The sequence below is a fragment of the Polypterus senegalus genome, chromosome 12 (assembly GCF_016835505.1).
Source record: "Polypterus senegalus isolate Bchr_013 chromosome 12, ASM1683550v1, whole genome shotgun sequence".
Taxonomy (NCBI): domain Eukaryota; kingdom Metazoa; phylum Chordata; class Cladistia; order Polypteriformes; family Polypteridae; genus Polypterus; species Polypterus senegalus.
This window is the reverse complement of record NC_053165.1, coordinates 154282027-154302466: the sequence shown is the minus strand read 5'-3', so window position 1 is coordinate 154302466 and position 20440 is coordinate 154282027. Positions and strand designations below refer to the sequence as shown.

The 20440-nt window shown below is 43.5% G+C and overlaps 1 protein-coding gene and 1 non-coding gene across 7 annotated transcripts in view; both read left to right on the top strand.

Annotated features, from left to right (window-relative positions):
• s1pr2 (sphingosine-1-phosphate receptor 2) overlaps nt 1-20440 on the top strand; it is a 246929-nt gene that overhangs the window by 127896 nt on the left and 98593 nt on the right. The gene's annotated exons all lie outside the window — the stretch shown is intronic.
• Nucleotides 11450-11613, top strand: LOC120541830. Its single transcript, XR_005636101.1, has one exon. It is a non-coding gene; the product is annotated as a U1 spliceosomal RNA (small nuclear RNA).

Genomic DNA, 20440 nt, shown 5'->3' with positions numbered 1-20440 from the left:
ATAATCTTACTAAATGACGCTGACAGTGACATCCCCATCATAGCAGTAAAATTGTAAACAAAGAATAAAACAAAATTGACCATTTGTTAATGCATGCTTGTCATTGGCATAGCTTCTATAGACAGTTACTGTAAGTCAGTTCCTATGACTCACCCACTATCTGGGTGGCATTCCTCGGTATTTTAACCAAACCACTTGACGATGCCACCAGTCAGGACTCTTTCTGTTGTTCACAAAAAACAAAAAATAATAATTTTGAAGTGTCTGCTTCCTCATGCAGCATTTCTTCTGAGGCCTCAGAACGTGACGGAGCTTTCACTCCAACCTCAGTGTTAGGTTTCTAAAGCAGATTGTTGAAAGTTTGCAATCCAAGAACTCTCGATCCTTTCCTTTTGTTTTGCCCAGCTACGATTACTGCTTGGCGGGCTACAGTAGAGTGTGGGATGGCTGGCTGTATATTTAGGCAGCTACCCTGCATCAGGCCAATGCTGGAAAGCATACAAGCCGCAGTGTGTGAATACTAAACCACGAGGTTGGAGGGGGTCCTCAGTTTCTGCCTGTAACTCACTGTGTGTGACTTTGAGCGAGTCACTTAACCCGCCTCTGTAAACTAGTGACACGTCCTCATTGTTGTCTTGGATAAAGGTGCCAGGCTCTTTATAATATTGCTAACCCCAGGTTCAGCTCACTTCCAGTTTAGGGTTGCAGAATTTTTCTTTTTTTTGCTTTATGCCGTCCTCTATGAAAGGGAGGGCGGGGGGGGCATAAGCTTTAGATTCGTCAAAAATTTTTGACATTTTAGGGTCCCCTGATACCAACAGCCTGCGGTGGGCTGGCTCCCTGCCCGGGGTTTGTTTCCTGCCTTGTGCTCTGTGTTGGCTGGGATTGGCTCCAGCAGACCCCCGTGACCCTGTAGTTAGGATATATAGCGGGTTGGATAATGGATGGATGGATACCAACAACATTGATATATCGATGATGGGTGTGTGTCCGTGTGTCACAGTTTCTCAAACGACTGGATAGGAAAAATACCAAACTTGAAACTTAAGCCCGTTACAAGGTGACGACGTGCTGGTTAGTTTTTGAGCGGTGGTACAAGAGAAAGAGGCACTCGAGGAACCCTCAAATACCTTCATTCTGCAATTCATGATGAATTCTTCTCGACAATTTCTATCGTAATGACCTATTTTATGATCAGAAAGATCAGGAGCGGTAAAGAATTACTGAAATGTCATAGAATAATTTGGGTAACTTCAGGGGGCAAAGCCTACTGATGCTAACGTCCAGTTTTTTTTCCCATTGGCCTCTTCCTGCTTTCCGATTCGTGTCCCGGCTTGCTTTGGCTACTGACCTTTATCCTGACTTAAGCACAGGACATGCCTGCCTGTCTTTATTATGCATTTTCGACGGTGTCCTAACTTGTTTTCTTCTTGACTATAAACCTCAGCTCCACGACTTTTAGCCTTTTCATTTTTTTGTTTTTTTTTCCTCCTGCACGGGTTGTTGTCACCCAGTCAGTCTGGCCCTGCAACATTGCTGTCAGCTGTTGTCTTCCTGTCATACACCTTGCCAGTTTCAGCCCCCTCGAGAGTCCTTGCACTACGTGTAGACAATGAGGAGACTTTCAGTTGCAGGTTGACAGTGGCCTGTAGTGACAACGAGCTCAGTGTCTGCCAAGTCTGGGGTGAGGCTGTTGTCACCAAACCAGTCTATCAGATCTGCTACCTCTTTTCTCAGATGGAGTATCCTCCTTGTCCCGTGGTGTCACCAGAAAATCTGATGATGCAGGCGTTGCTATATTTGACTGTTGTGTTTGTGGGTGAAGCATCGAGACTGTGAAAATCAGCTCTGGCGACTTTTGGTTCCTTGTTTTTACAAAGTGCCTATTAGGAAATCTAGAATTCAGATTGAGCCATGCAAGTCCAGTTCCCATATTTATCAAGGGTCTCGGAGTAGGAAAAGTGGTCCTAACTGGCTCCGAAATTTCAGTGTGACGCAAATTTGGGCCTAGGAAGAGTAAAAGCACGTTATCAGTTTTCCCGATTTAGGAAACTGCTCCTAACTTCGGCAGGATTTCGGAGAGCTTTGTAAGATGTTCTAACTTGCTAGGAGCTGCCAGAAGATGGCTTGCATTGATTGTAGGCTAAGTGCCTTCAGGTTAGCTCACTAACCTAACATTTAACATAACTAACTAACTAATCTTATATATAAATGTCTACACATGGAAGTGTGTGTGTCTGTCTGTCCGACCCGGAAAGGGCAATGCTACAGCATGAAGCTCAAAGAAAGGGACTCTGTCGCCAAAGTGAAACCAGCGAGGAAAGAGAAACTCACTTAGCTGCTAATACACAAGCGAGGCAAGCACATCAGCAAAACGAAACTTCAGAGGAAAGAGAAACTCACTTAGCTGCTAATACACAAGCGAGGCGAGCACATCGGCAAAACGAAACTTCAGAGGAAAGAGAAACTCGCTTGACCACTGATAGACATGAGCACATCGCCAAAGGCTCAGATGAGAGAAACTCGCATAGCCGCTAATACACAAGCGATGCCAGCACGTCAGCAAAACGAAACCTCCTAGGAGAGGGAAACTCGCTTACACGCTGATAGACAAGGGGGACGAGCACGTCGGCAAAATGAAACCTCAGAGGGAAGAGAAATTTGCTTAGCCTCTAATACACAAGTGAGGCCAGCACAAAACCTCCTAGGAGAGAGACGCCCAGAGCTGTTCCTTTCAATTACCTGACATCTCTACATTTCAGTTTTTTTTCTGACGATTTCAATTGTTTCTAGGACCCCGGACTTTTTACAGCACGGGCTTACACAGCTAATAACACATAACTAACTGACTAACATTTAACTAACATTTACATACATAACTAACTAACGTTTAACATCATTTAACTAACATTTAGGTCAGCTTAGGTCACTTCTGGCATTTACGGGATTTGAACTGGCAGACCCCTAGCCTTAGAGCCACCTCTCCAATGAGGGGTGCCGCATGTAAAATCGTCACATCATTTATTGGCAGACATGGCCGCCATGCTGGGACTGGGAGTGGGGCACTTTGTAACTACTTTTCATGTCCCCCCACTGAGGCAGGACAGATTCTTATCCCAGTCAGACTTCAGGGACTGATTCTGAGTCGCTTGATAATTACGGGCCCAGAACTCTAAATGTCAGAAACAGTCAATAGACACAGATTGGATCGAGGATGGAGTTGGAATCTGTGCATTTCATCCTGACGTGCGTGACCTCCTCCGTCAAAATCTGTCATCTGGACGGCTTTCATGCAGTGTCAAGGAGACATCCCCCTCCATGTATTCATTATCACTGAGCTGTTATTAAGTCTGTGGAGGCCAGACTAGAAGAGTCCTGTCAGTGGAAGCCATTATCCAAGTGTCGTAGTCATAACATTTTGTTCTGTTGCTTCTATTCTTTTGTATTGATTGCTGTTTATTTAAGTTTTTTTTTTTACTGTTGTTTAGTCTAGCAGGTCTAGCTATAAGATGGCACACAGGGGAACTCCAAAAAGAGGGGGCATGGGGTTGGAGAGTGAGCCTTAAAAAGCCACAATAGCCGACTCCCAAGTCTCCATCAGTTCACATTCGTCTGCTTAACCCAAAAGCAAAGATCCAATCTGTTTTATAATTCCATACAACCAAAGTACTCCAGGATGAGTAATCCTATAATCATAAGTTCATTTTGTGAAAGGTTAGGTGTTTTTTAGACAAAGACATGAAGAGTCTGAAAAAGTACCAGCATGTCACTTGAAATGTACAGAACTTTCAGTAAGGTTGGGGAAAGCCCACTGCGGGTTCTTCTGTGAATGGTTTTCTCACAGAGCTGCTCGTTCTTTCCCATTCCAGTCATCCACCTTTCTAGCCGTGTGCTTTTCTGTTTTCAAATAGTAATCTTGGATTTCAATTTGACTGGTGTGCTTAAAATGAATGTACAGTAGGTACAAATATGAGTGCTGCCATAGATGAACTGTCACCGTAAGTGCAAAACCTGTCACTCTAGTTGAACCTCATATTTCAGAATTTAAGGAAATTGTACTATTTTGTTGTTTTTTTTTTTTTGTTGCTATAACACCATATTGTTATAATTGCTGGTTTGTGAAATTCCAAAGCAAGCTTGAAACACAAATCTAGGCCTGACCACTCCTGTGAGACCTAGAAAGATGAACCAGAGACCCCCAAACTCAAGAAGTAGGCTTCACAGCCCACACAGGCCAAAATGGACCAGACTGAAAAAGAAAATCATCAAATGGGGAGAGGGAAGCCGTTAAACCCCTGGCCCCTGCTAAAAATGTTCTTTAACATATTTAAATGTTTTAATTAAAAACAACTTCAAAAGCAGAAACAACAACGTAAGATGTGAGAAAGTGTTGTCTGATATGGTCAGCCCAAAACTCAACTCCATAAACCAAACATTGTGTGGTTTTGATATATTTTTTAGTAGAGTTGTATACTTTTGTCTATGTTAGTCTGGACTTTTTCCTACATTTTTGTTCACGTAGATTCATAATATGACTTTTAATTTTGTTAGTAATGATTGCTGTGCCGTTCTGAAAATGATGTACTGATCCACCGCCATTTTGTTTTTGTTATTGGGTGCCACCCGTTGCTCATTCGCTGGTCCCAGGGAGTTGTGTCAGGCAATGTCAGTGACACGAAAGTTTATTAACAAGAGGAATACATTATTAAAAAGTAATAAAAAATGCAATAGTTAGTGAACAGTAAACCAAAAACAAAATATATTCTGAAAAATAATATGTAAGGGACAAAAAAAAAACCCCTGGCTGTAGCCTAATATGTTATCATGTGGCATTATATGACACAGCTGCTCCTTGCACCACTTTTAGAGTGGCATGTGATGTCATGGCCACCATTGTATTTAAGGCTGACCTGCGTGTTGGAATATATCAAAACTTGAACTTTTTCCAAGTTCTGCTGCCTCGCAGTTAGGAGACCCAGGTTCGCCTCCCGGGTCCTCCCTACGTGGAGTTTGCATGTTCTCCCCGTGTCTGCGTGGATTTCCTCCAGGCGCTCCAGTTTCCTCCCACAGTCCAAAGACATGCAGGTTAGGTGGATTGGCGATTCTAAATTGGCCCTGGTGTGTTTGTGGGTGTCCTGCGGTGGGTTGGCACCCTGCCCGGGAGTGGTTCCTGCCTTGTGCCCTGTGTTGGCTGGGATTGGCTCCAGCAGACCCCTGTGTTCGGATTCAGCGGGTTGGAAAATAGATGGATGGATGTTTAAAGCCTGGCTGTGCTCTTAATTTCATTGGTTGCTTTTCCAGAAGTGATCACGTTATTTTTTTTTGGTAGTGTCTTTCCGTCAGATGTGTCAATTAACACATAGCTGACTGCTGTGACATCACGCACACCAGCCTGACATCAAACAGTCTTGGGCAGCTAAGTGGTGGTGGCCATGACAAAACAGGAAAACAAACAGAAACAGCAGAATGGAGATGTTATCTCCTGACCCTGACAGCTTCAAGTCGGATTTGCTTTGCCTCGTTGTCTGGATGCTGATCTCTGATCTTTACTTTATAACCCTTGCTTTTATCTATCTTTGGTTTCCCTTTAGATCTCTTCTCTCGATTTCCCTTCTCGGTATCTTTTGTATCAAGCGCTTGCATTGGTCACGACACCCAACCAATCAGGTGACTAAAATAAAGATAAGGTGCCAACCAGCCGCAACATTAAACCCACTGCCAGGGGAAGTGAATGACATTGATGATCTCGTCACTATGGCACCTGTCAAGGGCTGGGACATGTTAGGCAGCAAGTGAAGGTGATCAGGTTGGAAGGAGGACAAATGGGCCAGCGTATGGATCTGAGTGACTTTGGCAAGGTCCACAATGTGATGGCTGGACAACTGGGTCACAGCATCACCAAAACAGCAGGTCTTGTGTATGTGTTCCCAGTATGCAGTGGTCAGTACCTACCCAAAATGGTCCAAGGAAGGAAAACCGGTGGACCAGCAACAGTGTCATGAGTGCCAAAGGCTCATTGATGTGTGTGGTGAGCGAAGGGTAGCCTGGTCTGATCCCACAGAAGAGCTACTGTAGCACAAACTGCTGAAAAAACGCAATGCAGACCGTGAGGGAAAGATGTCAGAACACACAGAACAAGGCAGCTTACTGTCTAGTCAGTCAGAGTGCCCGTGCTGACCCCTGTCCACCACCAGGAGCGCCTACAGTGGACACGTGAGCATCAGAACCGGACCATACAGCAACAGAAGAAGGTGGCCTGGTGTGATGAGTCACGTTTTCTTGTAGATTATGTGGACCGCTGGGTGCGTGTGTGCCATTTATCTAGTTAACAGATGGCAGCAGGAAAAAAGCAAGCCTGCTCAGGCAGTGTGATGCTCTGGGCAGTGCCCTGCTGGGAAACCGTGGGTCCTGGCATTCATGTGGATGTTACCTTGACACGTACCACCATCCTAAAGATTGTTGCAGACCACATATACTTCTACATGGCAACGGTATTCCCTGATGGCAGTGGCCTCTTTATCAGCAGGGCACCGTGCCATGCCACACTGTGAAAATGATTCAGGAACGTGACAAAGAGTGCAAGGTGTTGACGTGACCTCCAAATTCTTTAGGTCTCAGTCCGGTCGAGCATCTGTGGGATGTGCTGGCAAAACAAGTCCCACCCATGGAGGTCCCACCTCGCAACTTAAAGGACCTGCTGCTAATGTCGTGGTGTGGATACCACAGGACACCTTCACAGGACTTGTGGGGTCCATGCCTTGCACAAAATGCGATTAGTGCTTTTAACTTGACGGCAGATTGGTGGGAAGGCTTCGCCTATTAGCTCAACAAATGGGCTTGATGGACCGAATGGTCTCCTCTCGTTTGTCAAATTTCTTCCATTCTGCTGCTCTGACTTTTCACGACGTCTCGTCTCCTGATCCTTTTCATTAAAAGTTCTCGCCGTCTCAACCCGACTCACTACAGCAACATAAAGATAAGACTCCTATGTCAGATCCTCCCTGCGTCATGTCTGCAGACTCCTCCCACTTTCCAATGACATAAAGGTTGGGTGGATTGGTGGTCCCACGTTGGCCCTAGGGTGTGTCGTGTGTACGTGGACTGGCGGTGTCCAGGGTTTAATGATGTGGCTGATCGGTGTATACAGTATTGTAGTTTTACCTTCACCACATGAATTATGCCCAAGCTAGGACAGGCGCCCCTAGAAACCTGATTGTTTATTCCAAGGTGTGTAACACAATCTGGTATCCATTTTAATTCCAGAAAAGTCTAGGCCTGTCAATACTGAAAACTGTACAGTCTCTTCCTTCAGATGGCCTCCAAACAACTTCAAATTGTTGGCAATTGCTGCCCTACAAGTCTATCAAAACTGAAGATCTGCTTTGAATTCCCTTTGCTCCTGCCATCATTAATTTGACTGTGTTTATCTTTAGCTGAAGTATAAATGTAGCCTGAAACTTCTAGTTTCTCATTTGCAAAAATAAAATTTGACTGAGGTTCAGGATGAGGTCGATGTGTGGGAATCAAGTCTGTTAAATAAACTAAAGTCAGCCAATCTAATGGTGGGCAAAATGTCTGACACCGTAATCAGTGTCAAGATGATGTCCTTCATGATTACAGCATAACTTTATACCACAAAGGCAACAAGCCTGTTAACGCCATAAAGTTTGCAGGGTAAAATGTTGGGTGTTTGTTCACCTTTCACCACGAACGCCAGCAACAACAACACCACGTTTGGTTTGGCCGAGTTTATCTAGTCCGCCTCACCTGAATGAGTCTCCTACTGTATCCAGCAGGGGGCGCTCTTTCTCCCCTGGGATGTGGTTCTTGATGCAGAACAGACTAGAGCCAGTGCCATTCCTTTTGTACCCATGGCGGAAAATAATTAGAAGAGAGAAATATGGTACAAAAAGAGATGGCGTGAAACCACTGTTCACGAGTGCCTCTCTTCATATACGTGCATTTTTCCGTCATGAAATGTGTCTCCGTACACAAGTACCGTATATACTCACGTATAAGAATCGATCATAAAATCAGACCCCAACTTATACGCCCGTTCAAAAATGCGACACTTATTTATTTTATTTTTTTTACATGTTCTTGCCTCCTCCAATCTCGCATCAGTTTCGCATCAGTTTCGCATCAGTTTCTCAGACACATCAAATTTTGTTGAGGCAGCGCGGTTACCAATTTCTTTCGCTACTTAAGCGACATTTAATTTAAAACCAGCTTCATATTTTCTTCTGATTGAACGCTCCATCGTAGATAAGGGATGCTCTTATGATAAAGGTGTATGAGATGCAATAAACACAAAACAGTGCAAACGTTGCTTCGGAATAGTTTGAGTATTACCGTGTGGTCACGTAGGCACAACAGAGCGAGAAAGAGAGAGGTTAGGAGCACACGCTGATACAGCACATTGCTACACCCACATAGAAGAAAAAGGCCGAGTACTCCATGGTGACTCTCTCTGGTGGCCGTTAGCATATCATAATCTCTTGGACCAATAGCGTGAGTTTTCCACATTCGACTTATACAACCGACATTATAAAATGCCAGAAATTATACAGTAAAAGCAAGGCCCGACTCATCCGCAGGAGAACTTATCCACGAGTACATACGGTAGTTACTCGGAACCCCAGCATTTTCGAACATGATCAAACACGCATGGTTTGCGCAGCGTCGGTTAGACAAAGGAATCTTGAGTCAGTCTGAGCCCGTCCTTCGCCGAATTAATACACGAGTTATTTTATTGCGAACCCGTTGGCAGTTTTTTTACGAAAGTGTACGACCAGCATGGGGCCAAAGAAAGCATTAAAGGAAGCACCCATGAAGAAACTGGTGAAAATAACCATGGAACTGAAAAAAGAGATCATCAAAAAACACAAAGCTGGTGTTCATGTGGCTGATCTGGCATGCCGATAGGCAAAGCAACGTTGACAATATGCACCATTCTTAAAGAGAAAGACAAATTCTGAAGTGCTGATGTGGCAAAAGGTGTTAACGAAACAAAGACCAAAAGCAATCGATGATGTTGAAAAGCTATTGTTAGTGTGGATAATAAACCAGAAACCGTTAGCGAGTGATAGCGTATCTGCGGCGATCATAGGTGAAAAAGGAAGGGAGTTGCATGCTGATCTCATTAAGAAAACCCCTGGAACGAGTGATTCAGAAGCGGAATCATTTAAAGCAAGCAGGGGATGGTCCGAGAGGTTTATTAAAGAAGTGGTATTCACAGTGTTGTAAGGCATGGCAAAGCCACAAGCTCAGATAATCAATCAATCAATCAATCAATCAACATTTATTTATATAGCACATTTTCATACAAAAAAATGTAGCTCAAAGTGCTTTACAAAATGAATAGAAAAATAGAAGACACAATAAAAAATAAACATAAGTCAACATTAATTAACATAGAATAAGTAAGGTCCGATGGCCAGGGTGGACAGAAAAACAAAAAAACTCCAAAGCTGGAGAAAAAATAAAATCTGTAGGGTTCCAGACCACGAGACCGCCCAGTCCCCTCTGGGCAATCTACCTAACATAAGTCAAACAGTCCTCTTTGTATTTAGGGTTTTCATGGAAGGACCTGATGATGATGGTCACGTAGACTTCTGGCTTTCAGTCCATCAATGTTGGTGCATCATGATGCTTTGAGTAGGTGGTGGTGGCGCAGGCCGCCACCACAAAGAAACCGGAAAAAGAAACAGAAGAGAGAGTAGGGGTCAGTATGGATTTTGGAGCCACTGTGAATACTTATTATGAAGAATTGAACATACAGAGTATCAGGATTAAGTTAAAGTGAAGTTATAAAAAGGCCATGTTAAAGTAATGTGTTTTCAGCAGTGTTTTAAAGTGCTCTACTGTATCAGCCTGGCGAATTCCTATTGGCAGGCTATTCCAGATTTTAGGTGCATAACAGCAGAAGGCCGCCTCACCACTTCTTTTAAGTTTAGTTTTGGAATTCTAAGGAGACACTCATTTGAAGATCTAAGGTTACGATTTGGAATATAACGTGTCAGGCATTCCATATATAAGATGGAGCGAGATTATTTAAGGCTTTATAAACCATAAGCAGTATTTTAAAGTCAATCCTGAATGACACAGGCAACCAGTGTAGTGACATCAAAACTGGAGAAATGTGTTGGATTTTCTTTTCCTAGTTAGGATTCTAGCAGCTGCATTCTGCACTCGTTGCAAGTGATTTATGTCTTTTTTGGGTAGTCCTGAGAGGAGTGCGTTACAGTAATCTAGTCGACTGAAAACAAAAGTGTGAATTAATTTCTCAGCATCTTTCAATGATATAAGAGGTCTAACTTTTGCTATGTTTCTTAAGTGAAAAAATGCTGTCCTAGTGGTCTGATTAATATGCGATTTAAAATTCAGATTACAGTCAACGGTTACCCCTAAGTTTTTTACTTCCGTCTTAACTTTTAATCCTAGTGCATCAAGTTTATTTCTGATAACCTCATTGAATCCATTATTGCCAATTACTAAAATTTCAGTTTTTTCTTTATTTAGTTTGAGAAAATTACTATTCATCCATTCAGAAATACCAGTAAGACATTGTGTTAGTGTATCGAAAGAGTCGGAGTCATCAGGTGCTATTGATAAGTACAGCTGTGTGTCATCAGCATAGCTGTGGTAGCTCACGTTGTAACCTGAGATAATCTGACCTAACGGAAGCATGTAGATTGAAAAGAGCAGTGGACCCAGGATAGAGCCTTGTGGAACACCATATCGGATATCATGTGTCTTTGAGTTGTAATTACCACAACTCACAAAGAATTTTCTACCAGCCAGGTAGGATTCAAACCAATTTAAGACACTGCCAGAGAGGCCCACCCATTGACTAAGGCGATTTCTAAGAATATTGTGATCAATGGTGTCAAATGCAGCACTCAGATCTAAGAGGATGAGAACAGATAAATGGCCTCTGTCTGCATTTACCCGCAAGTCATTGACTACTTTAACGAGTGCAGTTTCTGTGCTGTGATTTGTTCTGAAGGATAAAGCAGCCACAGAGAGACCCATCGAGGAGTTCATCGAGAATAAGGGGTACCTGCCACTATATACAACGTACAGCATGTTTATCAACAGTTCTGGGTTGTGAAACGGAGTAACTAAATTTGCATTATTTCTTATAGGAAGATTCAGTTTGGAATACGAGCATTTCTGTTCACGAGTCACTTTCAGGAACGGATTAATCTCGTGAACCGAGGTTCCACTAACTATATATTTAACTTACTTTAAAAGATAGCAGTCATTCCCAGAATACAATGCATAATCCTGTATACATATATATTCAAGCTGGAGAGAAGCCAAGGGACATCATAGCCAAGTGGGAGAATGCTGACAATCAGATGTCCCATCCAGCAAGGAATGTCGGCGGCATAATGAAGACGCTTCTGACTTTGTGTTGGATCCTCGTCATTATAAACTCCACATAATACTTACCTGGCAGGGGAGATACCATGATCACTAAGGTGTTTCTCCCAGGGCGAGGCTCATCCATTGCACTCCGGGTGTGCTGACCCCTGCGATTTCCCCAAATGTGGGAAAGTCGACTGCATAATTTGTGGTAGTGGGGGACTGCGTTTGCGCTCTCCCCTGATATTATTTTTTTTGGGGCGGAGTGGTGGCTCTGAGGCAAAGGATCTACGCTGGTATCCCGAAGGTTGCCAGTTCGAATCACTGTCATTTCCAAAAGAGATCCTACTCTGCTGGGCCCTTGAGCAAGGCCCTTAACCTTCAATTGCTCCAGGGGCGCTGTACAATGGCTGACCAGGCGCTCTGACCTCAAGGGGTATGCGAAAAACCAAGTAATTTCCTTTGGGATTAATAAAAGTATAATAATAAATAAATAATATTTATAAGTTCATCGAATTCTTGTCAGAAGAACTGGCTAGATATTAATATCTTTTCTTGTTCTCATCATTTATTACAGACTCTAGGTTTCTTAACCATGTTGGTCAAGCAGACATCCGCACTGCTTGTGTGTCCTTCACGTGTTTTCTGCCCATCTCCCTAACCTGACTTACTGCTGTCATTTGTCCATCTCTCTGGCAGTCTGTCTCTCAGCTGAATTGCATGGCTTTGTGACATAAATTTTACAAATTATATTGGCAAAAATAGCCTTCTTGCTACACCTGCCTACCTCAAGGCTAAAAGGGAAAAACACAATGGCCAACAGCTCCTTTTTCAGTTATTGGAAAGCTATTAGCAGTCAACGTCGTCCTAGCAAAGGTTAGCAATACACCATTTGTGGCTTGAAATTGATAAGATAGATAGATAGATAGATAGATAGATAGATACTTTATTAATCCCAAGGGGAAATTCACATAATCCAGCAGCAGTATACTGATACAAAGAAACAATATTAAATTAAATAGTAATAAAATGAAAAAAAAATTAAAATAAAATTAATGTTCGCATTTACTCCCCCGGGTGGAATTGAAGAGTCGCATAGTGTGGGGTCTCTCTCAGTCTGTCAGTGGAGCAGGACGGTGACAAAAGTCTGTCGCTGAAGCTACTCCTCTGCCTGGAGATGACACTGTTCAGTGGATGCAGTGGATTCTTCATGATTGACAGGAGTTTGCTTAGTGCCCGTCGCTCTGCCACAGATGTCAAACTGTCAAACTTTACTCCTACAATAGAGCCTGCCTTCTTAACAAGTTTGTTCAGGCGTGAGGCGTCTTTCATCTTTATGCTGCCACCCCAGCACACCACCGCGTAGAAGAGGGCACTCGCCACAACCGTCTGGTAGAACATCTGCAGCATCTTACTGCAGATGTTGAAGGATGCCAACCTTCTCAGAAAGTATAGTCGGCTCTGACCTTTCTTACATAGAGCATCAGTATTGGCAGTCCAGTCCAATTTGTCATCCAGCTGCACTCCCAGATATTTAAAGGTCTGCACCCTCTGCACAGTCACCTCTGATGATCACAGGGTCCATGAGGGGCCTGGGCCTCCTAAAATCCACCACCAGCTCCTTGGTCTTGCTGGTGTTAAGGTGTAAGTGGTTTGAGTCGCACCATTTAGCAAAGCTAAAGATAAAGATAAGCGATAATAAGCAAAGTGGGATCCACTCTGTGCAACGTTCATTTCATTTGATCCTGAAACAAAGCTAATTGGCCAACAATGAATGAGTTTGTGCAACATAACATTCTCAAGCCCAATATTTTTTGATTTCGCATCAGAGAAGGAGATTGTAGTCTAAACCAGCATGGACCCATCCTGGATGGAGCGCCTGTTCGTGGTAAACCTTCACACGTTTTGATATTGGTTTGGCTCTGTACATCTTCATTATTCACCTCCATCTTAGACTGAGGCAACTTTAGACATGGTGGTGATATGCAGCAGTAGCATCTGTTTTAGAACAGGCTGTAAGACACCCATGATGTCATTTACTCGCCTGTGTATCACCATCTGTGTATTTCTTTAGAATAATGACACCGATCGGTCACATTTCTTTTTTGCTGCCTAGTTTCTTTTCATTCTGAGCTTATTATTTTGCATATCAGTAACTGGACAAGTTAGAAAATGCGAATGAATTTTACTTCTCAGCAAACGCCACACTGATAGTAGCAACGGCAACCCACAAGGTGCACGTCTTCAAAAAGGAAATGGGATCTGTAGGCGAAGAAGTGTCCTTATCTCGCCATCGGTGCAAAAGTTTCTTTTCACCCAGCGCTGTGCGTGGGACATTTTTGTGCATTACCAGGGCTGCGGAGTCGTCACGCAAAACCTTTGACTTCAACTCTGACTCCTCAGTTTAGCGTGCCACCAGCTCTGACTCCTCTGTTTGTAATTAGACTCGTATATTTACTGTGTTGATTGAAAGCATACAACATACAAGATACGAGGGAGGCATTTCATCAGCCTTCTTTTTTAGCGTTTCAACCTGTTGAAGTTTGGGTTTAAAGGCTGTAGCAATGTTATTGGGGCTTACAAACTCCGAGCAACATTAAACATAAGGCTGTACTTACAAAATTAAAAAAAGAGGCTATATGTTTATCAAACTCTAGAAGAAAAAATAGTTCAGTTTAATCAAATCAGTACATGTAAATTGGGAACTGTTAACATATTAGACATATATAAACAAAAGACAGGTATGTATGTAGCAGTCCGCTCTGCTCACGCTCAACCATAGCCACTAGATGGCGCTTTCATTAACTTTAACATTTTTTGGGCACTCGTATGCACTTCACTTCTCACTACAAAAGACCTGTGTGTGTGTGTGTGTGTGGAGCGGTCTGTTCTGCTCACACTCAACCGCAGCCACTAGATGGCGCTTGCACGAACTTTTAGATTTTTTGGGCACTTGCATGTACTTCACTTCTCACTACAACAGACCTGTGTGCGTGTGTGTGTGTGGGTGTGTGGAGCGATCCACTCTGCTCACGCTCAACCACGGTCACAGGAGTTGGTGTGAATTCTACGGAAGATATAGGAGCTTATACAAGTGTGACTTGCACTTGGTGAGACGGTGCATGCATGGACTTTTACATTTTTTCGCCACTTGCATGCACCTCACTTGTCATTCACCCCAAGCAGACAAACTCAGCTTTGTGGTACATGCACGCTGGACGTTCGCACAACGGGCTACCATATGTTTGCCTGAGGCAGTTTCCAGCCTCTCCAGTTCAATTTGTGCCACAACTGCACTCGACCACACGTCCGTTTCAGAAAAGGTATGCTGACGCCTCTGCAAAAAATGAAAGTATGGTAAAACTGCTAGGGAGTCTTCGGCACAAAAACATAGCAACATAGGGCAAGGCTTGACGTGTTCACTGTCTGGAGGTTTTTTTCTCGAGACAGAGATTACTAGGACTCCTATGCCAGTGATATGGCTAAGATATTGGATCGCCAGTGGGGCAGCAAGCACAGGAGGGTCCGCGTCCTGTGCATTGGGTCATTTTTAAGAGTCAGCTGATGCCTGTCCAAGTTCACGACTACAGTAAAACTGCTAGGGAGTCTTCAGGTTGTTTTTTTGTCCCGAAGACCACACGCAGCTAGTTATATTACAGCTTACAGTACAGTAGTACTAGGGTTGTTGTACCGTGTCAGCCATTATGAATGTAGTGAGAAGTCAAGCAAAATGACACCTTTTATCGGCTAACTAGAAAGATTACAATAAGCAGGCTTTCGAGGCAACTCAGGCCCCTTCTTCAGGAGTTGCTTTGAAACCCTGCATATTGTAATCTTTCTAGTTAGCCGATAAAAGGTGTCATTTTGCTTGACTTCTCACAACTTACAGTACATTTAGTCAGTGTCGGAGTCAGTACATTTTACCAACTCTGACTCCAGTAACCCAGTAACTGATTCTGACTTTAGGACTTCACAGCCCTGCATGCACAGTTCGGAGTCTCCAGTCTCCCAAATCTGCAAATCTTTGGGATGTAAGAGAAAAATCAGAAGACCCGTAAAAGTCTCATGTGGGTTTAAGACGAATGGACTCAATCCACAGAGACTAACTACTATGCTTTCCAGACTAGGTTCTTGTATGTCATTACATTTTTTACAAATTCCGATTCCAGTGACCCAATGATTGCTTCCGACTCCAAATCCATCTGTTGCAGGGGTTCATTGCCACTGTCGTGAATATTTCGGTGTTACATTTTCTACATCATTTTTTCAGGTCAGAGTCATTGGGTCACTAGCTTTAGGTGCAAAAGTGGAACCAACCCCACCCAGGGCACCTGTCCATTGCAGAGCCCACTTTGTCTCGTTGGGCCAGTTTAGAGTTAAAAATGAACCTGACATGCCCATCTTTAGAATGTGGGAGGAAAAGACACACACATCATAACACACGCACACACACACACACACACACACGGGTAGAACTTTATGACTGGTTAGAACTGGTTAGAACTGTGAGACAGGAGAGCTAACTTCTGCACCACCCACTTAGCTTATTTATGAATAAATTTAATAGACAAAGTGACTTCTGTCACCAGAAACTACAATAGTTATGCAGTTACAAAACAAGAAAAGTAATAGAACTTCAGCTGTTATGTTGGAGTGGGCTTCAGCGGCCTCCTGCACAGATACCGAATTCAGAGCTGGGATTTGTATGGTGCTGTCACCTCGTTCCAGGCATGTTAGTCCTGCCAAAACCACAGCAGCCCTGCCTGCATTCCTTTTGAGAAAATGTTGTTTTACATGCTGCCACACTCACAGAATCCAGGCTCTGTCACTTTCAGGTCTCGGATTGTCATGGACTTGTTCCACTTGTTCAGTTAGTATGCTGTGGACTTTAGGTACTTCATTGTTTCGCAACAGCCACATTTCTCATGTGAGTAGAGAGCAGATATTAACTTTGACAGTGGGCACCACCAGGTGCTGAAAGTGTTTCTGTTGGTGGGGTGTCACTTAATCTATAGTGGCACCACACGTTTTTCGCTTTATTGTTTGATCCAAAAGTAGGTGCTGTATGTGTGTGCATATTGTAACGACCCCGGTTGCACAACCACCTTGTGAGAGACCGCTGGTGTGTCCTGAAAAAAAAGACCTTTGCCACCTTTGGGCAATGCTTCCACCTCGTCTCTAAGTCTTCTACAGCACCACATATGCTACCAACTGTTTCATCCCCTTGGCCTGCACACCAGCCAACTCCATCTTACTCCGCACCCCGGGTCAAAGGCAACGTAACTGCCACATCGTCGCCCTGTTGCGTGAGCTCATAAATGGCCAGGGTCCACATCTGAGGCCCACCAGCAGCCCCACACAGCAGGAAAATATGGAATAAAGTGCTTTGTCACAATTGTGTTTCTTTTCTCCCACCACTCATGCTGTTCATGGGGCCACTTCTATAAACAGAGAGATAGATAGTGAAAGGCACTATATTACAGATAGATAGATAGATAATGAAAGGCACTATATAACTGATAGATAGATAGATAGATGGATGTACGAGGCAGTATATAATAGCATACATAGATATGAAAGGCACTATATAACTCAGACAGACAGACCGATAGATAGAGCTAAGAGGCAGTATATAATAGCTTACATAGATATGAAAGGCACTATATAACATAGATAGATGTACGAGGCAGTATATAATAGCAAACATAGATATGAAAGGCACTATATAACTCAGACAGACAGACCGATAGATAGAGCTAAGAGGCAGTATATAATAGCTTACATAGATATGAAAGGCACTATATAACATAGATAGATAGATGTACGAGGCAGTATATAATAGCATACATAGATATGAAAGGCACTATATAACTCAGACAGACAGACCGATAGATAGATAGATAGATAGATCTTTATTTGTCCCCGGGGGAAATTCTGTTTTTTACAGAACCTCTTTAAATAAATAGATGAATACATAAATAGGTAGATAAGTAAATAAATAAATATACACACACACTTTGGTCTGAACACACACCAGAATGACTATAAAGCAAGAAACTTAAAAAGAAAGTTCGGACTTGGCACGATGCAGGCGTATTGCCATTGATATAAAGGACCCCCATCACGTTTCTTGACACGCTTCTGCTGAATAATTCATTGGCTGAAACTCCTCAGTGTTGATGTGTCACAGAGAGGATGTGCAGCGTTGTTCATAATGACACTCAGTTTTGTTTTCTTTCTCTCCTTTGCTATGACCTCCTGGGGGTTCAGAGTGAGTCCCATAACTGATCCATCCATGTATGTATTTTCTGCCACACTTGATCCACTTCAGGGTTGTCTGTGTGTGAGTGAGGGTGCCCTCCGATCGGCTGGCATTGCCCTCAGAAGGGCCCTGAGCTGGATTTTGCAGGTTCAAGTAATGGAGGAACAAATACCTTAAAGAGAGGATGGAGAAATTTAAAGGCTATTGAGGGCATTTCTTCCTGTTTTATAATATACGGTAAAAGTCTGCTCAATTGGAACATAACCATGACTCAAAAGTAAGGCCCAATCGAAAACAGAAAGCAAATTCAAATGAGTCTGAGAATTTCACAGATGTGTACACATAAATGAGGCAGGTGTGTGTGGGGGGGTTATGTTTATTTTTTTCTTTCAGACGTGAAGATATGCAGGCCCAGCTGACACGATAAAGAAAGGTAACAGACTGAAATCAGTTGTGTTTGGTCTCGCGTTTAACAAATGCTCTTGATAAGAAACAAACATGGAGTGTCTGAGTGCTGAGGAGGGCATTTCTGAAGGCAGCCAGCCAGCCAGCAGGTCAGCTGAGGCGATGGCAGAAGTAAATCTGTCGATGGCAAGGAATGAGCTTTGGTTACGTGTGAGGACCGCGCCTCACAGGCTATGCTTAACGAGTTTGGGTGCTTTGTGTGTTACTCTGGGAATATCCAATTGAAAAAGTCCCATAAAGAGCTTTACGGGTGGCTCAGTTTATTGTATCTTTTATATTAATATACTTAGATTACTTAGTAACCTCACGCAACACTTATTTTACATAAAGAGCTTTACGTATGACTCAGATTATTTTTTCTTTATATACAGTACTTAGATTACTTACTAACATAATGAGTAACCTCACACAATGCTTATTTTATTGAAGTATTAATACCTGCAGTATCCATCCATCCATTATCCAACCCGCTATATCCTAACTACAGGGTCATATGGGTCTGCTGGAGCCAATCCCAGGGCACAAGGCAGGAAACAAACCCTGGGCAGGGCGCCAGCCCACCACAGGGCACACATGCACACACAGCACAATTTAGGATCGCCAATGCACCTAACCTGCATGTCTTTGGACTGTGGGAGGAAACCGACGCAGACACGGGGAGAACATGCAAACTCCAAACAGGGAGGACCCGGGAAGCGAACCCAGGTCTCCTAACTGCGAGGCAGCAGCGCTACCCACTGCGCCACCGTGCCACCCATACCTGCAGTACTTGAAAGAAATACAGATATGCATTGCTATGGAAGTTTATGCTGCATTCCATTTGAAACGGGAATTCGGAACTTCTGAGTTGCTAGTCAGAGCGCCCCTTAAGTGGGATTTCCAACTAGGAAACTCCAGGCTGGTCGGTCAAGTCCCAATTTCTGTCTGACTTTAGATTCAAAATGGCGATGTACACTGCGCCCTTTATATTGTACGGTGTGTTAGCACTTTCTGCCTCAGTAAATCAGTCGTTCACACGGTATACTCTACAACTCCTATCCATGGCTACGGTGTTTGGATACGCAAAATATTGTGTAATGCGTTGTTATCAACTAATGTTTATTACGATGCAGCAAACACAACAAAGGTTTTCCTGGTGGCATCTGAGTTTTACTGGAACGCGGTCATTCCCAGCTCTGACATCCACCTTTCAAAGTAAATGAAATGCAACATTATTCCTGTCATGGCAAAAAATAAATAAAAGTGCTGTGTTATTTTGCAGAAGTATTGCCTGTTACTGAATGACATTAGCTGCTGCGGTGTGTGTCACATCCAGTGACAGCTGAGGAAGAAGCTAAGCACGTGCTTAGTGTGCAAGCAAGTGAAAAGAAGTTAATCCTGCATGTGCTGTGGGCTAAATTAGAGTCCCAGGGAGCCACTGATCATCACAGCACCCCTGGGTGTGATTTATACGGCTTCCTCAAGCCTACGCCTGTTGAAAGCAGTAGATCCGTTTGCATCACACGCCTGAACGTCAGTTGCCGGTGTTTGCAGCACACCACAAGAGCGAAGGATCCATTAAAATGCAGGCAGTTTTTGCTCCCCAGGATCACAGTTTCTTCCGTAGGTAAACTTTATTTGTCCACTTTTTTCATACATACTCGGACTTTCCGAAACGGAAAACCAATGAAAATGCATTTCAGGAAATACGTAGAGTAGTCACCAAACAGAGTCGTGGGGTTCACATTGACGCAACGTGTAGACACATTTTTTGAGGAGGTGCACATCCGGCCAGACATTTATACTTGGAACTTGCACCGTAGTCCACATTGCCTACAGCTCGACGCCGGAGTATAAATCAGCAACCATGGTGGATGGTACGTGCGGCCCTTGGCAGGACTCGGTCGCAAACCCAAGCAGAAAAGAGTGCGCGGCATGCAATCCAGTAACGGAAACCATTAAATGAAGGTTGTATCTAGCTATCTGCTATATTTTGAAATCTTTGGGGGCTTGTGTTCAGAATGGAGAGAAGGGGTGGGTGTTATTTATTTCATAGGACACACAGAATGCGTTTCTGAACGGTTTGCCTGGAAGTTGGTTTACGGGATTAGCGTTTAGCAGCAAATGCTGGCCAACGAAATACGCAGTTTTTCATTCAAAAGTAACCATCATTAATAATAATAATAGTTCATTACATTTATATAGCGCTTATCTCAGTACTCAAAGCGCTATCCATACAGGGATGAAGCGAACCCACAATCGTCCACAGTCTCCTCACTGCAGCACTGTCAATGAGCCACCTGTGAGGACAAAACGCAAAGATTAAGATGCTGCACCTTAAGGCGCTGAGCCGCAGCTCGATTA